An 8,151-nucleotide genomic window follows, 5' to 3' on the forward strand; every position below is an offset into this window, starting at 1 on the left:
ACTGGGCTCTGCAATGATAGCACAGAGCCTGCTTGGGATTCTCTCTCCCTCTCTCTCTGCCCCTCCCCCTACAAAGTAAATAAATAAACTTTTAAAAAAAAACAGTAAAAAGAATTTGGTGCACATAATTATAATAATCTATTTTGTTTAACCCAATATAGTGAAAATATTATCATGAAAAACCATGGAAGCCAGAAGGAAGTGATACATTTTGGAAGTGCTGAAAGAACCACGATCACAAAATCCTATTCTCACCTACATAGCCTCAAGATACGTTAAATTCTTTTTTTTCTCATAAAAGTCTTTAAAATCTACCTCTCAGTTTGGATTAGCCACAGTCAAGTACTCAGTAGCAACATGTGGATAATGGCTACTGTATCAGACAGCTCAAAGCTAGAGCAAGAAAGTGAAAGAAATATGTTCACAGATGAGATTGAAAACATGAAATCTGATGATGACAGACTCTGAGTTCCAGAGGGCCGGTGGAATTGCGAGGGGTCAGGAGGGAGTGGGAACATGAGTCCATGAGAGAATGTCCTGAACGATTGTGGGAACAAGAGTCAGAATATAAAGGATGACCTTGACGACTTGGACTTTTGGAGGTGACCGAGGCAAGCAGGGACATAAGTACTAGAAGGACTTGTCTTCCTGGTCTCCTGTGGGGATGTGGATAATCAGTTCTCACTATAATCTCTTTCAGGGGGCTTGTCTCTTCGACAGTTTATAGTGACGAAAAGGGTGGGGCGTCCTGGGATAGCCGAGCCCTTGGATCCCTGTGGCTCCCCCTTCAGTCCTGCTGTGGGTGGGGTTCAGGCTTGGAGAGCCCCCAGAGCTGCCCCCCATTCCTGACCTAGCTTTGTCGTCAGCTATGAAGAGTAAAAACATGGGAGGTGACACGGGAGGTGGTAGGGAACGGAGCAGGAATTGTTTCTTTGAACAAAACAGTACTTTTCTTGAGAAAACCACACAGAATAGTGGAATCAATGCCTCTTAACTAAAGGACGCTGGCAGCACGGGAAAAAAAGGAAACTAAATCAAGAGAGCAGACAAAAGGAGCGGGGAGAAGGCACGAAAAGTGAAGAGGGTACAGCAGGAAGAAGAGAGGGTGGAGTAGGAAAGGAAGAGGGAAGTCAGAGGGGATGGAAGAAGGACTCCCTGTCCCCACCTTGTTGTCACAGACCCTAAAAAGACAGGCTGTCTGGGGACTGATGGCCCTTGGCCTGCAGCCCCATTCACAGTGACTGTCAATGCGCAAGTACTGAGCTCTCTGCAAGCACTCTGCCTTCCCCTGGGCAGTGCTCAGCTCTGTGCACCCTCCCCTAGACTGAATGACCTTTTCTCATGCTGACACGCCAGGCCCGTGGCCTCCCTTGCTTACCCCCCAGAATCACGCACATAAATGATATATATGTTTGAAATAAGTCCTTCCTCAGCAGCTGTTTTCCCACCTGTGTTCTTTCAAAGGAGTGGGACTGCATCACAGTCTCCAGCCAGCACTTAGCTAAGTGCTAAGCTAAGTTGTCTTCTAAATGATGAGTTGCCTGCCTTGTAACTTCACATCCACAACTAATAACAATAATGGTGACATCTCTGTCTCCAAACTATTTCTCAAAAGTTTAGGAGTGTGGAAGTGCCAGCGGCTATTCTCAAAGAGAAGGTGAGACCACTGTCTAGCATTAGTTCTCAAGCACATATGACTGAGAGGGTGAGTAGTAGATCAGCCATTTCTAGTAAAAAAACAAACAAACAAACAGACCAAAAAACCCTCCTCCAGGGCACACGTCCCACCCTCAGGTCCCCATGCTGTGAGAGAGGCATCAAAATCCTCAGGGGAAATTTCTCTGTGATTAAAAAGGGCTGCCTCATCCAGTTGCATCTTTGTGTGAAACATCATCTCAAAAAAAAGTCTGTGAGAGGATTTCACTAGTTAGTCTCATTTTAGAATAGCATTTGACACAGTTCAGAGGGAAACAATTGACACTTGCTAAATTAATTCAAATTGGTTTGACTGCAAACGGAAGCACATTTCCCCAAGAAGTCTGGCAACCCCATTTCAGGCAGAAAGGGATGTTACTCTATCCTGAGCTTCAGCCTCAGGCTTGTGTCCCATCTCCATCATCTCCCAACTCAGTCAGCATTCTCCTGCCCAGCACATCTGCACCCCACACCGGCAGGATGGACCCCATCCAGAGAGTGGGCTGCCCAGACAGGGGCTCAGTCACCCTGGCCTGTGACTGCCTTCCATTCAAGGAAGCACTTGCCCAGAGAAATGAAAATGCCTCAGCCTGCAGACTCCATTTTCCTTAGAGACATCATTATCTAGTTTTGAGTGGCCTCTTTCATTGCCCTCCCATTTTTCTCCTTGTGGCTCTAGATGAAGACTGCTTGAGTGCAATTCTAGTTTCCCCACTTACTGGCTGGGTGTTTGGACTCCCTGCACCTCCATTTCCCAGTTGTTAAATGGAAATAACATTCACACTCTCATCATATGGTTGCTGTAGTGGTTAAAACATGTAAAGCATATAAAAGACTGTTTCTCATTTAAAGTATGTACCCAGGGGGTACCTAGATGGCTCAGTTGGTTACTGCTCTGGTCATGATCTCACAGTTCTCAAGATCGAGCCCTGCATCAAGCCCCACATCAGGCTCTGCACTGACAGCACTGGGTCTGCTTGAGATTCTTCCTCTCTCTCTGCCTACTCTCTCTCAGAATTAATTAAATATACTTAAAAAAAAAGTACATCCCCAGGAAATATTAGCTATTGTTATGGAGAAGTATTTGTTATTTGCCAACTAGGAGCCTCCGTCTACTGGTCCATTCCTTGCAGCTGCTAGTTTTAAATCTAAGTTCATCTTTCAGCATAACGTCCTCTCTTAATCACCACACTCCACCGCCACACACACACACACAAACATTTCTCACTCCTATACCCACCACTATCGCCAACCCTTGGAGAATTTAAGTCAGAAAAAAAAAAAAAAAAAAACAAGCCCTCCACTGACACCAGGAAGTTAAATACCTAAAACCATTATCACTCCCTTCCAGTATTGAATCCATGAACAAGGTTGGTTCCTGTGGATTTCTTGCCTCAGGGTGAGTATCTGCCACTGGTGGTCTACAGGTTGGTAGTGTAGGGAGAGAATCATGTCCCTAAATTTGTCCAAGAGTCATTGTGCTTAGGATAACTTGGCCAGTCCTTGTTTCTCCGGGAGAGTTTAAAGCAAAGAGAGACCCACATAAAGGTCACTGACAAGCCTACATTCTAATCTAATGGTGGGCTTCTTCTGGGTCTTCAGCTGTATACATTCAGGATATGTTCCTTTAAACAAAGTGGCATGTCACCCAAATGGGACATGGTCTCTAAGTTAAAGCTGAGGTGAAAGCATACTTGCCCTCTTTCGGGGAAGGTTTCAGGTGAATACACTTGCTGCACAAAGGTGCAACAGAAACATAGCCTGCCTTTGTGGGAATATAGGCCTGGGCTGGTCATCAGTCTTCTTTTTTCTCCATGTCGGAACTTCTCTCCAGCACAGCAATAGGCAATGCTAGTTTCCTGTAGAGTCAGCCTGGTATATCTTTAATTGTCCTTAGGTCTGTTTTCTCCAGAGGCAAACATCTGCTCCAATCCAAGAACATTTCAAAAAGCCAAAGTAAATAAACAAAAGAAACCTTTTTCCATGGCTCACAAGTTGATTTCCCAAGTTTTTCCCAGCTATAAAAAGAGACTTCAACTGACAGGAAATACTTTCCTGACTGACACACTGTCTCTGGAGGGGAAATTTAATTTCTTGTCTCTTGCTACTTCAAGTAGGTTAGAGAATCATGCCACCTTCCTTTGAGGGCCTCCTAACAATGCTCTCTCTTGGATAATTAGGTGTTCAAGTCATGAACACCATGATATAATCTGACCCTGATGATCCTCTTAAGTAATCCAATTTATTGGGAAATCCCCATCTTTAACCTTAACTAGAAATGTTCTTTTAATTAGCTCAGAGAATAAGGCCAAGGTATGTTTAGAGATCTTTTTTCTCTCTTAAAAATGCTTGTGGTTCAAGAGACAAAATATTTTTCAATATGAGGTTGTTTCAAAAAAAAAAATCAACTTCAGGGTGCCTGGGAGCTCGGTCAGTTAAGTGTCCCACTCTTGATTTCAGCCCAGGTCATGACCTCACAGATCGTGGGATCAAGCTCCACGTAGGATCCACACTGACAGCATGCAGGCAGCTTGGGATTCTCCCTCTCTGCCCTCTCTCCCACTTGTGCACATGTGCGTGCATGCATGTGTGCTCTCTCTCTCTCTCTAAAAATAAATAAACTTTTTAAAAACAGATCCATTTAACTTAACATGTATTAGTTTCCTTTCACTGCTGTAACAAGTTACTACAGATTTAGTGGCATAAACAACACAAATTTATTCTATTACAGTTCAGGAGATCAGAAGTCTAAAATCCATCTCACATTGACAGAGCTGGTTCCTTCAGGAGGGTCCAAGGGAGAATTTGTTCCTTGCTTCTCCGAGCCTCCAGAGATTGGCTTGGCATCCTTGGTTCATAGTGACCTCACTCCAAACTCTGCTTGTGTTTCGCATCATCTATTTCCTCTTTTGACCTCCTTGCATCTGTCTTCTATTTATGTATCTTTGTGATTACATTTAGAGCCCACCCGAATAATCCAATATAATTTCCCTATCTCAAGATCTTTAATTATGTCTGTAAAGTCCTTTTTGCCATATAATACCCAGGTTCTGGGTATTAGGAAATAGATATTTCCAGGGGACTGTTTTTCAGCCTAATATACCTTGCTTTTATTCATTTTGAACAATGTGTACCAGTCTGCAGGACTTTTATTATTTTTTTTATTTTTTATTTTCTTTTACAAGTAGTTTATTGTCAAGTTGGTTTCCAAATAACACCCAGTGCTCATCCCCACAAGTGCCCTCCTCCATGCACATCACCCCCTTACCCCTCACCCCCACCCCCATCAGCCCTTAGTTTGTTCTCAGTATTCAAGAGTCTCTCATGGTTTGCCTCTCTCCCTCTCCCCCACTATTTCCCCCCTTCTTCTCCCCCATGGTCATCCGTTAAGTTCCTCCTAATCCTCCTATATGTGCAGACATATGGTATTTGTCCTTCTCTGCCTGGATTATTTCGCTCACCGTAACACCCTCAAGGTCCATTCATGTTGCTACACATTCTTTCTCATTGCCATATAGTATTCCATCATATAGATAAACCACATCTTTTTGATCCATTCGTCTGTTGATGGACACTTAGGCTCTTTCCATGTTTTGGCTATTGTTGAGAGTGCTGCTATGAACATTGGGGTACATGTGCTCCTATGCATCAGCACTCCTATATCCTTTGGGTAAATTCCTAACAGTGCTATTGCTGGGTCATAGGGGAGTTCTATTGTTAATTTTATGAGGAACCTCCACACTGTTTTCCAGAGGCGCTGCACCAGTTTGCATTCCCACCAACAGTGTAGGAGGGTGCCCGTTTCTCCACATCCTCGCCAGCATCTAGAGTCCTCTGATTTGCTCATTTTAGCCACTCTGACTGGTGTGAGGTGGTATCTCAGTGTGGTTTTCATTTGTGTTTCCCTGATGAGGAGGGATGCTGAGCATCGTTTCATGTGTCTGCTGGCCATCTGGATGTCCTCTTTGGAGAAGTGTCTGTTCATATCTTCTGCCCATTTCTTCATTGGGTTGTTTGTTTTTTGGGTGTGGGGTTTGGTGAGTTACTTATAGATTTTGGATACTAGCCCTTTATCTGATATGTCAATTGCAACTATCTTTCCCATTCTGTCAGTTGCCTATTAGTTTTATGGATTGTTTCCTTTGCTGTGCAGAAGCTTTTTATCTTGATGAGGTCCCAATAGTTTACTTTTGCTCTTGATTCCCTTGCTTTTGGGGATGTGTCAAGTAAAAAATTGCTGAGTTGTAGGTCACGGAGGTTGTTTCCTGCTTTCTCCTCTAGGGTGTTGATAGTTTCCTGTCTCACGTTCAGGTCCTTTATCCATTTTGAGTTTATTTTTGTGTATGGTGTGAGAAATTGATCTAGTTTCAATCTTCTGCATGTTGCTGTCTAGTTCTCCCAGCACCATCTGTTAAAGAGGCTGTCTTTTTTCTATTGGATATTCTTTCCTGCTTTATCAAAGATTAGTTGGATGTAGACTTTTGGGTCCAGTTCTGAGTTCTCAATTCTATTCCATTGGTCTATGTGTCTGTTTTTGTGCCAATACCATACTGTCTTGATGATGACAGCTTTCTGGTAGAGGCTAAAGTCTGGGATGGTGATACCTCCCGTGTTGGTTTTATTTTTCAGGATTACTTTGGCTATTCGGGGTCTTTTGTGGTTCCATACAAATTTTAGGATAGTTTGTTCTAGTTTTGAGAAGAATGCTGGTGCAATTTTGATTGGGATTGCATTGAATGTGTATATTGCTTTGGTAGTAATGATATTTTAACTATATTTATTCTTCCGATCCATGAGCATGGACTGTTTTCCCATTTTTTGTGTCTTCTTCAATGTCCTTCATAAGTTTTCATCATACAGATCTCTTGTATCCTTGGTTAGGTTTATTCCTAGGTATTTTATGGTTTTTTTGTGCAGTTGTGAATGGGATCAGTTTCTTGATTTCTCTTTCTGTTGCTTCATTATTGGTGTTTAAAAATGCAACCGATTTCTGTACGTTGATTCTGTACCCTGAAACTTTGCTGAATTATTGGATTAGTTCTAGTAGGCTTCTGGCGGAGTCTGTTGGGTTTTCTATGTAGAGTATCATGTCGTCTGCAAAAAGTGAAAGTTTGACTTCTTCTTTGCCAATTCTGATGCCTTTTATTTCCTTCTGTTGTCTGATGGCTGATGCTAGGACTTCCAGCACTATGTTAAACAACAGTGGTGAGAGTGGACATCCCTGTCGTGTTCCTGATCTCAGGGGGAAAGCTCTCAGTTTTTCCTCCTTGAGGATGATGTTAGCTGATGGCTTCTCATAAATGGCTTTTATGATGTTTAAGTAAGTTCCTTCTATCCCAACTTTCTCGAGTGTCTTTATTAAGAAGGGATGCTGTATTTTGTCGAATGCTTTTTCTGCATCTATCGACAGGATCATATGGTTTTTATCTTTTTTTGTTATTGATGTGATGTATCACATTGATTGATTTGCGAATATTGAACCAGTCCTGTAACCCAGGAATGAACCCCACTTGGTCCTGGTGGATAATTCTTTTTATGTGCTGTTGGATTCGATTTGCTAGTATCTTGACGATTTTTGCATTGCAGGGCTTTGTTTTAAAAAAAATTTTTAGTACTTTCTTTCTAGGAGAGAGAGAGAGAGAGAGAGAGACAGCGTGAGCAGGGGAGGGTCAGAGAGAGAGGGAGTCACAGACTCTGAAATTGGCTCCAGGCTCCGAGCTGGCAGTCAGCACAGAGCCCGACGCGGGCCTCGAACCCACGAACGGTGAGATCATGACCTAAGCGAAAGCCGGATGCTTAACCGACTAAGCCACCCAGGCGCCCCTGCAGGGCTTTGTTTAAACAATGTCTTGTTTAGCACGTTATAATATGGGTCAGTTGTTAAACCAAGTTTTCTGTCTGGCACCCTGTACAATTTTAATCGCTAATTTGAAATTCTGTCCCATAACTATGATTTTCCCAGTCACTCTCCTCTAGGACCACAAGACCTCCTAACAATATTCCATTCCCTTTCATGGCCCATAGTACCAATTCACAGAAAACTATTTATTCATCAGAACTCTTTCAGTTGCCAGTGTAACTCAGCTTATATTGGCTTAAAATATTAAAAATAATTATTAATAGGGGTGCTTGAAATGGCTCAGTCAGTTAAGTGTCTGACTCTTGATTTTGGCTCAGGTCATGATCTCACAGTTTTGTGAATTTGAGCCTCACATCATGTTCTGCACAGTGATCACCTGGAGCCTGCTTAGGACTCTTTCTCTCTTTCTCTCTCCCTCTCCCCTTTTCTTTGCCCCCCCCCCACTCATGCTCTATATCTCTCAAAATAAACTTAAAACATAAAATAATTATTAATAACAATTATTATTTATAATTTATTATTATTAATGACACACAAAACTGACAAGTGCAAGAGTATGGATGGGCTCAGGTGCAGAGAGAAGCAAGCACTTGGTT

Source organism: Hyaena hyaena, unplaced genomic scaffold (genome assembly GCF_003009895.1).
Source record: "Hyaena hyaena isolate Hyena2069 unplaced genomic scaffold, ASM300989v1 scaffold_689, whole genome shotgun sequence".
Classification (NCBI taxonomy): domain Eukaryota; kingdom Metazoa; phylum Chordata; class Mammalia; order Carnivora; family Hyaenidae; genus Hyaena; species Hyaena hyaena.